The 17,649-nt window shown below is 36.6% G+C and overlaps 1 long non-coding RNA gene across 1 annotated transcript in view; it reads left to right on the plus strand.

The window, feature by feature from the left end:
• Window positions 1–15,978, plus strand: part of LOC123380025 — a 111,380-nt gene extending 95,402 nt beyond the window's left edge. The window contains exon 3 of the long non-coding RNA XR_006585249.1: window positions 15,527–15,978. This is a non-coding gene — a long non-coding RNA (uncharacterized LOC123380025). The remainder of the gene's footprint in view (window positions 1–15,526) is intronic.
• Window positions 15,979–17,649: the final 1,671 nt, after the last annotated feature.

Consider the following 17,649-nt stretch of genomic DNA (forward strand, 5'->3'; position numbering starts at 1 on the left):
GTCTTTCCTTGTTTCGAGACCAGGGATGTCTGATCAGGTTTCAAGTCTTGCATCTAACACCAACTTCTGACTTCAAATTAATTTTCTGCGTAAATTGAATAACACACTATACCTTACTGAAGGTAGAAAAAAATGAGAAGAAATTTGCTTCTGGTCAAACCCATGTTGCTTCTCTTTCAGAGGACCTTTACAAGTAGGCTTATTTATGAGTTCAGATTTTAGATAATTAGCCTCACTAAGAGATCAACTTTTTGTTTGTTTTTGGATGAAAAAACAAAATTTCAGAATTAAACACTTTATTCTTTCTCCTGAATCTCTTCAGTTTTCCCCTGTAACCTGCTGCTTGAAGTCTGAATCATAGTTGAGGAGGGCATTTTAAAAATAAACTTCTGATTTTAAAATAATTTCATATTTATAGAAGGGTTGCAGAAGTATTACAGAGAGTTCCCCTGTACCTAGCACCCATTTTCCCCTATTGTTAACATTACTGTGATATAATAATTGCAGCTAATGAACCAATATTGGGAACATTATTATTAACTGACGTCTATACTTTATGTGGGTTTCCTTATGTTTTTCCTAATGTACATTTTTTTTTTGTTCTAAGATCTCATCCAGGGTACCAGATTACACTTATCCTTCACATCTCCTTAGGCTGCTCTAGATTGTGACAGTTTCTCAGACTTTTCCTGTTTTTGATGATCTTGGCAGTTTTGAGGAATATTGGTCAGATACTTTGTAGAGTGCCCCTCAATTTGTGTTTGTCTGATGTTTTTCTCTTGGCTAGGTTGGAGTTATATTTTGTGGGTTTTTTTGTCATGTTTATTTATTTATTTTGACACGGATAAAGAGTGAACAGGGGCGGGGCAGAGAGAGAGGGAGACAGAGAATCCCAAGTAGGCTGCATACTGTCAGTTTGGAGCCCGATGTGGGGCTCAAACCCATGAACTGTGGAGATCATGACCTGAGCCAAAACCAAGAGTCAGATGCTTAACCAAACTGGGCTGCCCAGGCACCCCTGGAGTTACGGGTTTTTAAAAATTTTATTAAGTTTTTCAGTTTAATTCCAGTATAGTTAACATAGAGTGTTATATTAGTTTCAGGTGTACAATATAGTGATTCAACAATCCCATGCATCACCCCGTGCTCATAACATCAAGTGCACTCCTTAATCCCTATTTCACCCATTTTCTCACCCACATCCCCTCTGGTAACCGTCAGTTTGTTCTCTGTAGTTAAGAGTCTGTTTATTGGTTTGTCTTTTCTCTCTTTTTCATTTGTTCATTTGTTTTGTTTCTTAAATTCCACATGCATAGAATCATATGGTATTTGTCTTTCTCTGACTGACTTATTTCACTTAGCCTAATACCCTGTAGCCCCATCCATGTCATTGCAAATGGCAGGATTTTATTCTTTTTAAATGGATGAGTGATATTCCATTTTATATCTATATCTATATCTATATATAGATCTATCTATCTATCTATCTATCTAGACCTATCTATATATAGGTCTATATATAGATAGGTCTAGATAGATAGATAGATAGATAGATAGATAGATAGATACATGCCACATCCTCTTACCCATTCATCCATCAGTGGACACTTAACGTTGCTTCCATAATTTGGCTGTTGTAAATAATGCTGCTGTAAACATAAGGTTGCATAGATCCTTTTGATTTAGAGTTTTTGTATTCTTCAGATAAATACTCAGTATTATGATTCCTGGATTGTAGGACAGTTCTATTTTTAGTTTTTTTAGGAACTGGGGTTATGGGTTTTCAGGAGGAAAACCAGAGAGATAAAGTAATATTTTCAATGTATCGTATCAAGGGTACATTCTATTAAGATCACTGATCACTGATGATGTGAACTTCCATTCCCTGACTGAGGTAGTGTTTGTCAAGTTTCTCTACTGTAAAATGACTCTTTATTCCCCCCTTCAATACTGTACTGTTTTGGAGGTCGCTACATACATCCTATACTTAAGGAGTGGGGAGTTTGCTCTACTTCCTTGAGAGTGGAATATTTATTTGAATTATTTGGAATTCTTCTGCAGGGGAGATTTGTCTATTCTTATTTATTTAATATTGCTGTGGACTCATGAATATTTCTTTTATACTTTCGATTTTAATCCAATATTATTGTATTTTCTTACTCAAATTGTTCCAGTTTTGGACATTAGGTACTCTTTTTTAAAATAATTTTTAAAGTTTATTTATTTATTTTGAGAGAGAGAGAGAGAGAGAGAGAGAGAATCCTAAGCAGGCTCTCTGCTGTTGGCACAGAGCCCCATTAGGGACTCAGTCTCATGAACTGCAAGATCAAGATTGGTAGCTCAACTCGCTAAGCCATCCAGGCATCCCTGGCCATTAGGTCCTTTTTTACTTGGCTCCTATATCTCTCTGACATAGCCCCATCATTATGAGTTTTTGTTTTTGTTTTTGCGTACTTCATTACTTTCTGATGCTACAAGATGCTTCAGGCTTATTTTGTGTATTCCAACCCTATTATTAACCTTTTCTCCAAAGAGCCAATTCTTATTATGAATAATGGTATTAGAAACTATGATCTGGGTGCTAAAGTCTAGGATGCACTTTTGACATTTTATTTTAGAAGCTGGCCCAGAAGGACTCTGGTGAGGTGGTATTGAACTACACCAGTTATTATAATTTTTATTCCCGAATAATTTGAATCCAATGTCTATTTTGGAATCTTCTGGAATTAAATTTGAAAACTCATTATCTAGGGAGGAAAGCATCCCCATTCAAAAATTCACAACAGGTGGTGTAGTTTTTGCAAACATATAAATATGAATTTTCAAAATATTTTAATAAGACATTTCAGTCTAAAAAATAAGCACAGAAAGTAATGAAATGGACTTCAAATCTGTCCCAATCCAGCTTAAGAAATAAGACTTTTTGGTCTTCTTCCCTTGACAAAAGTTACCATGATTTTGAATGTTTTTGCATGTTTTTATATTTTACTAACATTGCATGCATCCTTAAACAGTATGTAATATTGTTTTGCATATTTTTAACTTTATGTAAATGGTCACATATCCTTTTTTCCTACTTAACTATATATTTTTGATATTTTTTTCTATGTTGCACTAGCTTATTCATTTTCATTGCTGTGATTCAATTGTGTAAGAATAGTGTAATTTTTTTCATTCATTCTCTTGATGGTGTTCATTAATGTCATTTATAATTTTTAAAATTAATACAACAACTGGTGTAGTGAAGACAAATAAGTTATTTTGATTAGTTTGGTTGAATGTTTTTGATTTGTAGGAGTAGCTCTGCTCACTTCCTCCTCCCCACCACCTCTGTAGATATAGCTCTGAACTTCATCTACCCATGGTTGTTGTGTTCCCTAGAACAACCTTGGGGAAAAGTTCGTATTTTGAATTAATTAGCATGACAAAATATTTCTTCATTGTTGTTTTCATAAGCACATGTGCAATGTTGATGCATTGCTGATTTCATGATCTCTACATTATTCTGATGTTAAGTAGCCTTGTTTAATGAGACCCTCAGTATTGATAATTTTCTTTTCAGTCATTCAGATATAGAGGTAAAATCAGGTCAAGTCACAGTGCTGACATTCAAATTGCTTATTTTATTATAGAGTTTTTCTAGAAATGTTTCAAAGCTACTGATCTGTGATAGTTTTGGATGATAGAATTTAAATTTAAGTTTCCTAGGATTAAAGCTTGTGTATATCAGTGAAACTAATATAAAGGTCAACTAGTTTGACATGTGTAAATTATTTAACAAAAAATATACATTGCAAATTTATTATTAAATAATAATTAATAAATTATTAAGTCTATCAACAGTCCTCAATTGGGCTAAATTTCTTTAGGATCTTTAGCAACTCAGGCAAGTACATCTTAAAACTTCTAAATTTCTAAGGTGTCAGGGTTACCTCAGGATTTCACTGCAGGTCTGTTCTGCTTCAAGTCAAAGGAACATACAATTCCTGGGAGGGAAAGCTAGGAAGATTCTTTCCACTTGATTTCTTGTGCATGAGAACAACTCTGGGGAAGACACAATCAAGGAAAAGAGAATGGGAAGATTATATGAGCTCCATAGAGAACAGTCTACTTGATTTTGATAATTGGTAATGGACTAGGAAGGTTGTTAGTGAGTGTTTGGAGCATATCAAATGTTATTCATTTCAACACTTGGAATGACTAAAACTTAAATTATGCAAACATTCTTTGGATCTCATCATCAAATCTCATGTTCCCTTATTATATCCTCTTTAATATCCAAATACTAATTCCATTAAAAGAGGTTTTGTTGTAAACCACTATAATAGAAGGTCTAATGTCTTTAGATTGCCCTAATAAAGACTGAAAAATAATCTCTAAAACATGGAAACAAGCATGATTTGAAATTTGTATTTGATCAGTTGCATCCTCTTGCATCATCTAGGCTTGCTTTGTTCATAGTGTGTTTCAGCCCAGCAGTAAAACAATGCCAAAATATTAACAATGCCAGCTTTTGAAGGCTTGTTTCATTATATTTTATTGTATCATCTTTGGCTTCATCTTTGAAGTTCAGTTTTTATGTTTCTCCTTAGGTAGAAAATTTTTTCCCTGAAGGGATGTCATTCACATTGGCTCACACTGGCCTATTCACTAATAGGTGCTAAGAGGTGCAGTAGACTCTCTCTAAATTATATTAGCCAGTTTTATTTCCCTTTCTGATGGAATTCCTGCACCTAGTGTTCTAGCGTTGATTGGTTCCTAATGGGCTTTGGCTCTTGTCTCCGCTGCAATGGAGTAGTTAATCCTTTTTCATGCTGTTTTTACATTAGATTGTAGTCCACACAATCCTTGCAGGCTGGTAAAAACCAACTGAGCTTCTCTTAAAACCAATTTCCTCACTGGAAGTTTCCAAGTGATTTTCATAGACCTACACATGGGTCCCCCAAGTTCTTTGGGGAGGTAAAACTTTCTAAGTCAGTGGCCCTTATTAAAGGTTGTACGTTTCAGGCAGTTGCCTCTCATTCTAAAGAGAGTAAAGTGGTTAGAGTGAAGAATGATTTTGAAATTCCCATTAACTCTTCCTGTCTGGATGCCTTGCTTACCAGATGGCTTAAATGTGTTGCTGTGTCACTCTTGTACAGTGACTCAGCTAGACTGTGACCTTAGATTTACCTCAAAACCTTTAAGCCAAAGGAAATAGTTAAGTAGGAGCTAGAGCAAACAAATAGGCCCACATGCCTTATATGTTTACTATAATCACCTGCTCAAATGGAGACACTGTTACTGCAACAAGGAATTTTTTCTGCCTTAATAAAAAAGATATTTCTGGTGGTATCTAATAGTAAAAGTAATTTTGATTAGGAACAGTGGTTGCTTCAGGCAGACAAACTAAGTGGCTAGGGTAAAGGGGAGGGAGGAATAAGATTTGTATTTCACTGAACACTCTTTTGGATTTTGTAAAATATGCATGTATTGTTTATTCCAAAATAGAAAATATAAGAAAAGTAAATGTAAACAAAGACAGAGAAGGGAAAGGACATAAGTAATTTTGCCCAGTTACTTTGATTAAAAAGGAAGTGTAGGCATACTGGTTTTTGGAGAACTTTTTTTGTTGTTATTGTGGTTTGGTTTCTGACGTGTTTGCAGCTTTTCACAACCTAAGGTAAAGCTCTGGGGGAATACTTGGATGATCTTTTCTGCAGATGCAATTTAAGGCAAGAACTCTGCTTTTGCTCACATGCAGTACAAGGCATGTGCCGTTTTGGCTTTTAGGTTTCATTTGGATAGAATCAAAGTACGAAGAGATGCTAAAGACCATCATTTAGAATTAATATATATCTTTCTTACCCTTTTTCCAAATGAAAAAGCTGAATTGAGGGGCCACTATAAGAAACATTCAAGGTTACACAAGCCTACAAGAACTGGATATGATGCAAAGTTGGGGGCTTCTCCCCCAGTACAGTCATATCTGGTGACTTACTTAAATAGAGGATAATCTGCATGACTTAATTGGTGAATGCAGCCATATAGAAAGTCAGAATTTGGTGTCAGTGTTAGGAAAGCCCGGATTCTTTGTGATAACATATTTTAAATAAATATAAAAGTCATAATGGAGATAATTGCATCAAGAGAGGGACAATGTAAAAATACGGTCCAACTTCATTTTCTCACTGGAGTGGAAATTTGTATGGGAAAGGGCAGATTTTAAACATCCTTAAAGTCTTGCACCTCATGTGAGAATGCTAGTTATGCTTTCTTTGTCCATGTGTATTTGCTTTTGTGCCCCTAGAAAAGTGGGAATAGAAACAGCAAGATCTTTCCAGGAGTGTAGGCTACATGGCCTGCTCTTCTGAGACCTCCAAGTAGCAGGCTATTAGGGAAATCTTATATTAGAATGGTATTTTAGGTGATTAAAATCCAAATGATCTTGTGAAGATAGCTCAAGAAGCATGTGAGAGAGGAAATTGTGTTGTTCTGATATAGATGCCAGTTAAGAAATAGGAATCCTAACAGCAAGGGGAATATGTTATTCTAAGATGGGGGTTCTTACCATTGGGGCCGTATTAGATTGTGCCCAAGCATAGGGCTGTGGTCTGGACCAGAAGTGACTTGACTGGTGAGTTTTTACTTGTATTTTGCAGGAGCCTCTGAAGTAATTTTCCTGACACTGTGCTCATGTCACTGCAACCCATCTGCATGTGGTTGACAGAATATGCTTTAGAAATGCTCTCTGCTCTGGTCAATAGTAAATACTTTAACAGCTCCTCATCGTCTTTCGTATAAAGTTAAAATTCCTTAATAAGGCTTGAAAAACCCTTCACAAGTCAATGCATATCAACTTCTCAGCCCCATTATCTTCCATTCATCAACAAGCCTGTAAACCCCAGCTCCTGTGAACCGTTTGCAATGCTTTGAGCATTCTATGGTCTATCATATCTCTGAAACCTGGTGACCTGAAGCTGTAAGATGCTTCCCCCTGCTTTTTAAAAATCATTTCCTGCTTATGTTTTGATGTTTCAGTTCAAGCACCATTTTGTTTATTATTTATTTATCAAACATTATTGTGAATGGGGATTTAAAGATGAGTAAAACATGGTCCCTGCTCTGGAGGAACTTTCAGTCTATGGGAGATAGATACATGCAAACAGTTAAGTGAGGTATATACACACCCAGGTTTCATTATGGAAGAGGGACAAATATTCTTTGACGTCTCCAGGCTATCACAGGCTCCAGTTCAGTGCTCTCATGGTCACTGAGCCACTAAATCTGCCACATACACATACCATTTGAATCTTTTTAAAAATTTTTTTAAATGTTTTTTTTTTATTTTTCAGAGAGAGAGAGAGGGAGAGAGAGAGAGAGAGAGAGAGAGAGAGAGAGAGAGAGAAAGAAAGAAAGAAACAGAGCATGAGTGGGAGAGGGGCAGAGAGAGGGAGAGAAACAGAATCTGAATCAGGCTCGGTTCTGAGCTGTCAGCAGAGTCCCAACTCACGAACTGCAAGATCATGACCTGAGCTGAAGTCTGACACTTAACCGACTGAGCCACTCAGGTGCCCCTCATTTGAATCTGTTGTTTTGTTTTTAAAAATTTTTAATGTTTGTTTATTTCTGAGAGGGGAGGGGGAGGGGCAGAGAGCGCGGGAGACACAGAATCTGAAGCAGGCTCCAGGCTCTGAGCTGTCAGCACAGAGCCTGACGTGGGGCTCGAACCCATGAGCTGTGAGATCATGACCTGAGCCGAAGTTGGACGCCCAGCTGACTGAGCCACCCAGGCGCCCCATTGAATCTTAATCATTGGCTTTTTTTCTCCCGGAGTCAGAACTACTTCAATAATTTCTAAGTCTTCAACCCCGACTGCTTTACTGGCCTGTGGTAAGTATCCCAAGAATGTTTTCTTTTTAAGTGAATAAATGTAGGAGTGATTACACCCAAGAAGTATTGGAACCTTGTGTAATCCAGCTTATGGCAGGGAGCTAGACCAAAAAGGTCGTGAATAATCAGACCCAGAATCTGTGGCCTAGTGGGCCAAACCTATCCATAAGCTCAAATAATGAAGGACAAAAATTCAAGAGTCTTGCAGTGGAGACGATTTTGAAGAGAGGATAATGGAACAGATGCCAGAAAGAAGTAGAAACAAACCCTAGGGGTGGGAAAGAAGGGGAGAGAGAGAGGTGCTGGTTCAGTCTCTGGTTCAGGAGAGCCAGTCCCATCTAACTCAGCTGAATTGCATCTCTGAGAAAGCTCTGTGCACCTAGCAAGATGTTCTGTTTCCCCTCCCTCACACCTCCACACTCTTATTTAATTTTTAGTGGGCTCAGTGAGGTTTTTGTTTCAGGCAACCCCAAGACACCTGACTACATGTTGTTAATGTACTCAGACTTTTAGAACGAGACAGGGGAAACTAATCAGCATAGAACTCATGAATTTGTCAGAATGCTTTTCCCTCTTGACTATATTTTAATCAACTGTCACATGGTTACATTTCAAAATATTTGTGGATAAATTAAATAATTGTGAAGAGTTTATTAGTCTTATTATCTCAAAATGAAAATGACCTGGGCTATTATAGTCCAGAGAAGAGATTAAATGAATCAGTTATTTACATCATTTACCTAGTTGTCATTGTTGGTTGTTTATTTTTTGTTGTTGTTTTTTGTTTTTTGTTTTGGTTTAAATGACCTAAAAGAGTGTTCCAAAGTATTTCCTGGGAAACCTAAGCAGTCCTGAACATACAGGAGTAGGAACATCCAGATCTCTTTAATTATCTAGCCATGGTAGTAAATGGAAACATGACCCAAGAATAGTTGGTAAAGCTTTGTGTGCAAGCTATACACATAAAGCGTCCTATTATAATAACAAAGTCAGATGTATAGGAATATTAATAAAATCAAGAAATTCCCGGTATTCTTGAAAAGGAATGAGTTTTGACTGATTATCTTGGAATTTAGATTTAGAATAGAAAAACATAAATTCATCAATTATGCCAAACTTTTCTAATTATTCAAAGCTAAAAAAATATTTGGAAGTATAAATTTCTATACATATATATAAGAAAAAGAAATCTTTCTTGGTTTTAGTGAAACAAGACCTGCATGCTATGTTTCACTGCAGAAACTTCCTATCTTATGTTCTAGTACATCCATCTCATTCTGAATTATATTCTTTTGTTCTGATGTTGGTGGTTTATTATAGATGTGTCATTTATCTTAAGCCAAACTTAAATCCTTTTAAGAAGGAATCAGAGGCTTAAATAGGGAATCAGAGAGGACATTTCTCACTCTGTGGCTGCATTGACAAACCTCTTGCAATTTGTATTTGATTGAATCAGAATCAAACTCCCTACCAGAGCCGAATTTCCCTACATATCTGGAAATCCCCATGTATGCTCAGACACCAGGCTGCTCCCAGAAGGCAGCAGACTTTTGTTGTTCCTTCTAGGTCCAAGACCTGACTTGAATTTTCCAAATTATGCGCAACCTAAAATTTTGGGCAACAAAAATGTGTGTGACTTAATTTATTATATGTAGGATATTGCTGATTACAAACATTTGTTAATAATATATGCTTTCATGTTAGTAATCTCAAGGAAGTAGTTTATATATCCCTACTTACAGAGGAGGAAAGCCAAGGCCACAAAAGAATCTTAGAACTGGGTATGTATATGTGTGTGTGTGTGTGTGTGTGTGTGTGTGTGTGTGTGTGTGTGCATGTGTGTGTGTGTATTAAATATTGCTAAAAATTACATGCTCAATGTAAAAATTCAAATAATACAGAGTAGGGATGGAGAATTTCTTCATATTCTGAAAACCTCAGTCTTTGACTTTAAGGCTTTCAATTGACTGGATGAGGCCTACCCACATTATGGAGGGTTATCAACTTTATTTAAAGTCAACAGATTTCATTGTTAACCACATCTACAAAATATCTTCGCAAAAACATCTAGACTGGTGTTTGACCAAACAACTGGACACCATGACTTAGCCAATGGGGAATATAAATATAGCCATCATACTGTAGATGCAAATGTCCAAAAGAAAGCATTAAGCAATGGAACCTAATTGTTGATCAACAAGAAAGAACCTATTATGATTAAATTGGGTTTATGACAGGAAATGTCAGAATGGCTTCATATCGGAGCTGGGCTTTTATTTATTTATTTATTATTATTATTATTATTATTATTATTATTATTTTTAATTTACATCCAAGTTAGTTAACATATAGTGTAATAACGATTTCAGGAATAGAATTTAGTGATTCATCACTTACTTACAACACCCAGTGGTCATCCCAACAAGTGTCTTCCTTAATGCCCCTTGCCCGTTTAGCTCATCCCACCACCCAGAATCCCTCCTGCAACCCTCAGTTCTCTGTATTTAAGAGTCTTTTATGGTTTGTCTGCCTCCCTGCTTTTATATTATTTTTGCTTCCTTTCCTTTTTGTTCATCTGTTTTGTATCTTAAATTCCATACATGAATGAAGTCATACGATATTTGTCTTTCTCTGACTTATTTTGCTTAGCATAATACATTCTAGTTCCATCCACATTGTTGCAAATAGCAAGATTTCATTCTTTCTGGTCACTGAGTAATATTCTATTACACACACACACACACACACACACACACACACACAGCACATCTTCTTTATCCATTCATCAGTTTATGAACATTTGGGTTCTTTCCATACTTTGGCTGTTGTCAATAGCGCTGCTATAAACATTGGGGTGCATGTGCCGCTTCACAACAGCACAGCTGTATCCTTTGGATAAATACCTCGTAGTATATTGCTAGGTCATAGGGTAGTTCTATTTTTAATTTTTTTGGAGGAACCTCCATACTGTTTTCCAGAGTGGCTGCACCAGTTTGCATTCCCACCAGCAGTGCAAAAGGGTTCTCCTTCATCTGCATCCTCGCCAATATCTGCTGTTGCCTGAGTTGTTAATTTTAGCCATTCTGACATGTGTTAGCTGGTATCTCATTGTGGTTTTGATTTGTATTTCCCTTATGATGAGTGATGTTGAGCAGTTTTTCATGTGTCGGTTGGCCATCTGGATGTCGTCTTTGGAGAAGTGTCTATTGATGTCTTTTACCCATTTCTTCACTGGATTATTTCTTTTTTGAGTGTTAAGTCTGATAAGTTCTTTATAGATTTTGGATACTAACCCTTTATCTGATATGTCATTTGCAAATATCTTCTCTGATTCTGTCGGTTGCCTTTAAGGTTTGCTGATTGTTTCTTTTGCTGTGCAGAAGCTTTTTATCTTGATGAGGTCCCAATAGTTCATTTTTGCTTTTGTTTCCTTTGCTTCTGGGGACATGTCAAGTAAGAAGTTGCTGTGGCCAAAGTCAAAGAGGTTATTTATTTTCTTCTGTAGGATTTTGATGGCTTCCTGTCTTATGTTTAGGTGTTTCATCCATTTTGAGTTTATTTTTGTGTATGGTGTAAGAAGGTAGTCCAAGTTCATTCTTCTGCATGTCCCTGTCCAATGTTCCCAACACCATTTGCTGAAGAGACTTTTTTTCATTGGATATTCTTTCCTGCTTTGTCAAAGATTAGTTGGCCATACATTTGTGGGTCCATTTTTGGGTTCTCTATTCTGTTCCATTGATCCATGTGTTTGTTTTTGTGCCAGTACCATACTGTCTTGATGATCACAGCTTTGTAATATGTCTTGAAGTTTGGGATTGAAACCTCCAGCTTTGGCTTTCTTTTTCAGAATTGCTTTGGCTATTTGGGGCCTTTTCTGGTTGTATACAAATTTTAGGATTATTCTAGCTCTGTGAAGAATGCTGGTGTCATTTTGATAGGGATTGCAGAGCTGGGCTTTTAAATGTTATTCTTTGGATTTCAGTTAGCCTATTGATAATCTAATCAATGCTTCCAAACTGATGTGCTTAAAATCAACTTCAAATTATAACACTTTGGTTGAAATTTACTTTGGAAACTGTGGTATGCTGCTGGATGGGATCTGAAGAAGAAAGGTGGCAGTGGTATGGGAGATCTGCGAAGAGAGCATGTGATTGACCAGCACCTCTTCTTTCTTTGGTCCTTCACACACTTTTGGTGACATGTCTGCATTCTCAAACATCTATTGGTTTGGCTTGAAGATTCTGTTTTCTGCAAAGCTCGTTGGATTCTTCTTGTTTGGTTTTAGAAGAAGATGTGCACTGCTTTTGTATGTTTTCTTCCCCCGGAAGAGACCAATACATATAGTTGTGTAAGCCCTCAACCAAGAATTACATCATTTCACATGGAGGGATGCTACCTATTCACACTGAGCTTTCTTCTGTGATCCAGGTCATATTCTGTCCATGCTGATTTACATATAAGTGCTCAAGTTGAGGAAAGAAAAAAGGCTAAAAATGTCCTAGGAGTTGTACAAAAATGACTCAGAAAGAGACAATTAGACATTTTGAACATGAGCGGCTATTTGATATTATAGAGTTATTGTTAATTGTTTTAGTTGGTATAATGAGTTTTTGGCAATTTTTAAAGCATAATTATTATATAGAAATATATGCTGAAACATTTGTAGATGAAATAATATGATATCTGAGGTTTGCTTTGAAATAATGTGGAAGTGGGGGTAGATGGGGATATGGGTCAACTAAGATTAACTGTGAGTTGCTCATGGTTGAAGCTGTGTTCTAGGTATATGGTAGTTCATTATTAATTCTGTCTACTTCTGTTAACATTTAAAACCTTATGAAATAAAAAGCTGAAAAATGAATCAGAGTTTTAAAATGCTCTGTAGATAATATATATTCTTCTCCCTGCTGTCAGGTCAGGTCTTGGACCTAGTAACTGGAGGGTTGAATGGAGAGAGGAACAAGACCAGGGACAAAGCTGATTATTACAGGGTGTGATTGTGTGTATTTGTGTGGGGTTTTTTTAGATTGCTTTAGATTGGTGTATTGAATTATGCTTATCCCTTTTATTAGTTGTGTGTAACTATATAATAGCAATTGAGGTGTGGAAAAATCTTTAGTTCTCATATTTATTAACTGTTCCATCAGCAAATTTCCAGGTAAACGTTACTATTTTTGCTTAATCACTGAAAAAAGTTTTAAAGATTGAATCACTTTCCTAACATTCATTGAGTTAGTAGCATAGGCAGAAAGTAAGACCCTGTTAGTGATATTTTTAGCTCTCAGTTTACCAATCTTCATGTCATCCTAACATTCCCATGAGTTTTAGCCACAGTTTTTGTTTTTTACTATAACAAAGTCAAATACTTTAAAACTTAGGCATCGTGGAACAAGTTCAGATAATGAAGTGCCAACTGGATTTTGGCACCATTCCTTTCATATTTGTCATCAAGAGTCAAAAGTAATAGGAAAGAAATTAGGCAGATAAAAGCAGTTTGGTTTCGCAGGAACGGAATTGACGTTGTACAGTCAGTGCTGTGGAATTCTGAATTCTGCCACTACAACTACCACTACCATCCTCTCTAATCAGTTTCAGCAGATGTTGGGTTGAATTAACATCCGGAAATCCTCTACTACAATGAAACTAAACATTTCTGCCTAAGTCTACAATATTTAGTCATAGCTCATGTTTATTCCTTTTACGTTGTGAAACTATTATACATGGCTTGTCATTGAATTACTTTCAATTAGTGTTCCCTTGTTGAGTTTTGCCAGGAAGGCTACCCAATCTTTTGACCGACTAATATGGTATTAGGAGGCATTGGAGAGAGTACTATACCTCTTTTTATAACAATGTTCCCAAAGTCAAAGTTTTAACCAGATTCTCTTTGTCTGCCTTTCTGATTTCAAGGACTTTGGTAGAAGTTGATTCTTGTTTTGTTTTTTTTTAAATATTTATTTATTTTGAGAGAGAAAGAAAGTGTGAGCAGGGGAGGGGCAGAGAGAGAGAGGGGACAGAGAGAGAATCCTAAGCAGGCAGCACAGAGCCCACTCTGAGGCTTAAACTCATGAACCATGAGATCACAGCCTGAGCCAAAGTCAGACATTTAACCAAGCCACCTGGACACCCCAAAAGTTGATTCTATTTTAAAGTAATCTCTTCGTTATGTTTAACCACCAAGTATACCATTTTTCTTAGATTTTAGTTGGAGTAATTCTCTATTACCCCAATTTCCTAGACATGATTAAGCAGAGCACATTTTGTAGCTATTTATGTGGACTTGGAAGGAGTTTACCATTTATATTAAGGAAGAGTTGCTACTTTGCCTAGAAAAGATGAAGTGTGTGTATTGCACTTGAGATCTCCATAGGCTAGAATGAAGAGTACCCAAATGGGTGGAAGTGTCAATAGTCATTCTCTTTCCAGGTATAGTTTATTCCTTCTATTTCTGCCTAGTTCACCCTTTCAGTGCCAAGGTGATAGAAGATTCCATGGGAATAGTTTCTGTACCTTGGTAACCAATGCAGTTGCTCTGGAAGCCAGTTTGCTGGTAACAGCATTGTAAGAGTCATGAACAAATAGCATTTTGCCTTTACCTGAATCCATATAATTGGTTTTAAAATTGGGGAGCGTCTGCCATCTTCAAGAATGAGCCTAAAGAAAAAGGAAAGTATTATATTAATGGTGTACTATGGTCACATTGTTCCAATCTAGCCACTGAAGGGTACGTTATAATAGTGGGGGTATTAATTCCTTTTGTCACATGGCGAAACAAAGATATATTAATGATCAGGATTCTGAATGGAAAATTCCATTTGAGTAAGTAAATTACTCTGCAAGCACTAACCCTTGAAGAAGCACCGAAAGTGTTAAAGCAAGAACAGAGAAAATTTAAAAATGTTTCTATGGTCATGTAGACAATTGCTTCAGAGTTTAATTATCCTCACATTTGCCCTTTAACAGAGTGGGCCCCTCATTCAGGTGTCAGTTGGAACAACCAAGTAACAATTCCTCTGAAGCATGGATTCAGATGACAGAGTGACCCATATCCTAGTATAGTGATGTTGCTATTATAGGTCAGATCCAACCACAAAAATATACCCCAGTAAGGTATCCACAGGAAAATAAATCTAATAACTGTCCTCTTCTGTTCCAACGTTGTTCTCCTAGAAATAGTTGGATCTTTTTGACTTGGAAGGATCAATATTTTTTAGAAAATGCTCAACTTCCTATTGAGTAATTAATTTGCTGAATGATTGGTTGGTTCAGAAAAATCTGGGGTTGCCATCTATATAGTTTTCACCTGAATGACGAGGAATAAACCAGGATAATTTTTGCCCTAGGTCCCAAACATGGAAAATAAAAAACAAAACCCAAAGACCACTGTTTGCACAATTCTTGACCAAGCATTGGAAAGTATGATATGAAATACTTATTAAACACCTTACAGATGCTTATTAACATTCTAATTAAAATTAACCTGATCTTCGTTCAATAAACTTGTGCCACCAAGAAATATGACATCTGTGGAATGTTTAAGCTCAGTAATTGGGTCGCAAAAATACTAAACAGAGACCTAAACTCACTTGGAAATGTTTACTTTTATTTAAAAACAGAATTCTCAAGTGCCTCTCTGCTTTGTGATTTCATCCAGGACAAGAACGAAAATACTGAAATGTGGCAGGATTTCTAACAGAATGAAAGCCAAGAAACACTGAAAACACAGTCTTGAGATTTCCGGTTTAATTTCCAGGACAAAGAGATTCATTGTCGGTTTATATCATCTCTGCTACATGGATACCTGGATCAACAAAAGCTGGTGACCTCTGTGGGGTCACCCAGTGCCCCATTTTGACTCTGATTTTGTACTACTCTTCACAGTCGTGAAGTGCTGGGATGAGGCCAGCCTTTCTTTACCACACTGGCTCCTAATCATTCCCAAAGGAAGAACTGGAAAATATTTGGGATTTTTCTTCTATACTTTCACATTAGTTTATTCTCAGAGCACTTATCATTTGTGTTTTGAGCCACATGTTGAGTAAAGATGGAAGAAGCATTTAACCACTTTTGTTCCCTAAAGAGCAATATCATATTTTTGTTAGTATAGTGCTTTGTTTTGTTTTGTTTTGCTTTGACACACGGCTTCTGTAAAAATTAAAGTCTTTCTCTTTGGACTTAGTACCCAATTCAAGGGAATAAAAACAAACACCAACTCATGACTTTTTCATGTTACAAATTTAATTGCTTTTCATGATCAATCTTTTTAGGATATAATTCAACTCATTGTCTTACACCTATTACATGTAGCAAAAATGTATCAATTTTGTAGATTTTGTGACCAAATTCATTAGTACTTTGGGTTTCACTTAGCACTATTTTTCACAAGTGCCATTTCCTTTCCTTGTAATCTTATTTTGTTAACATGTTCAAATGTGGGAATAAGATAAGAAAGCGGGATTGTGGGGTACCTGGGTGCCTTAGTCGGTTGAAGGTCTGACTTTGGCTCAGGTCGTGATCTTATGGTTCATGGGTTCAAGCCCTGCATTGGCTTCGGGTCTCTGATGTCAGGGGGGCGCCTGCTTAGGAAACTGTCCTCCCCTCTCTTTGCCCCTCCCCAACTTGCACGCATGTGTGCTTTCTCTCTTTCTCAAAAATAAACATAAAATAAGGGCAAGATTGTTAGCACCCAATTCTTTCACATCACCGTGTCGTATACAATTTCATGAAATAAGACAAAGAAGTAGACAAAGAATTAAAGGGAAACAGAGGTTATTAAATTTGATTAAAGGATGAAATTTGGTTCTCAGCTGTCCTGATTTGTTTTGGGCCAGAGTGCATTAAGCGGATGTTATTATTTATTTATTGCTGAATTTTGTGTATGGCTTTGTTCAGCCATATCAGTGTATCTTATGCTACTTTACTGTATCTTTCATATCCATTTCTTTTTTTACCTTCCCATAGCCACCACTCTATGGCAACTTTTAATACCTTACACTTTAGAAATCAGCCATAGCTTCCTGGCTGGAAATGGCAAACTCAGGTGACTATCCACAAGAACAGTAGGATTAAGTTGGGAATAAATTGACCTGAGAGAGACTGGACTGAGCAGATAAAACTTTTGGAGTCAACTTACTGTTCATTAGGCTTCCATCTTGAACCACCACTGCTGAGTCACTCTATACCCATTGTCTTTTTACTACCTGCACTACTAGATTCCTTCAGTGACTCAGCTCCTGGTTTTATTCCAGTTTTATGTGTAGAACTGTTCTTTCATGTTCCACCATGACCACTATCCCTGGTTTTTGCCCTCCATATATACTTCCCAGTCTCCTTCTGCTCTGCATCTACTTCAGACAACCAGCACTTTATAACATGGGACTTCAGGTTTCCCTAACAGTAAACAGTGAAAATTATGGAAGAATTATGGCTTATCTTGATACTCAAGTATCAGTCACCAAGGGAATTGTTTTAGTGATTTGTCTTCTATGTACAATATTTGTTCTCTTTTTGGAGACACTCACCAATTACATTTTTATAAATGCAAATTGTTCTCTATTGGAAAGGAAGATGAATGGTATTAAAGAATGCTTTTTTAAAAAATCTGGTGAATTATCAGAATGGATGAGAGGGTTTCTAGATAGATTAGAAGAATCTGTGAGGTTACATGATATGTTTTAGTGCAGTGGCTTTTTACGTTATGGTACAATTCATTTTAAAGAAGTAAAGCCAGCTCATAGCACGTCAATATTGCCATCCATTCTATGACCTTGCCTCCTT

The sequence above is a fragment of the Felis catus genome, chromosome A1 (assembly GCF_018350175.1).
Source record: "Felis catus isolate Fca126 chromosome A1, F.catus_Fca126_mat1.0, whole genome shotgun sequence".
NCBI classification, from domain to species: Eukaryota; Metazoa; Chordata; class Mammalia; order Carnivora; family Felidae; genus Felis; species Felis catus.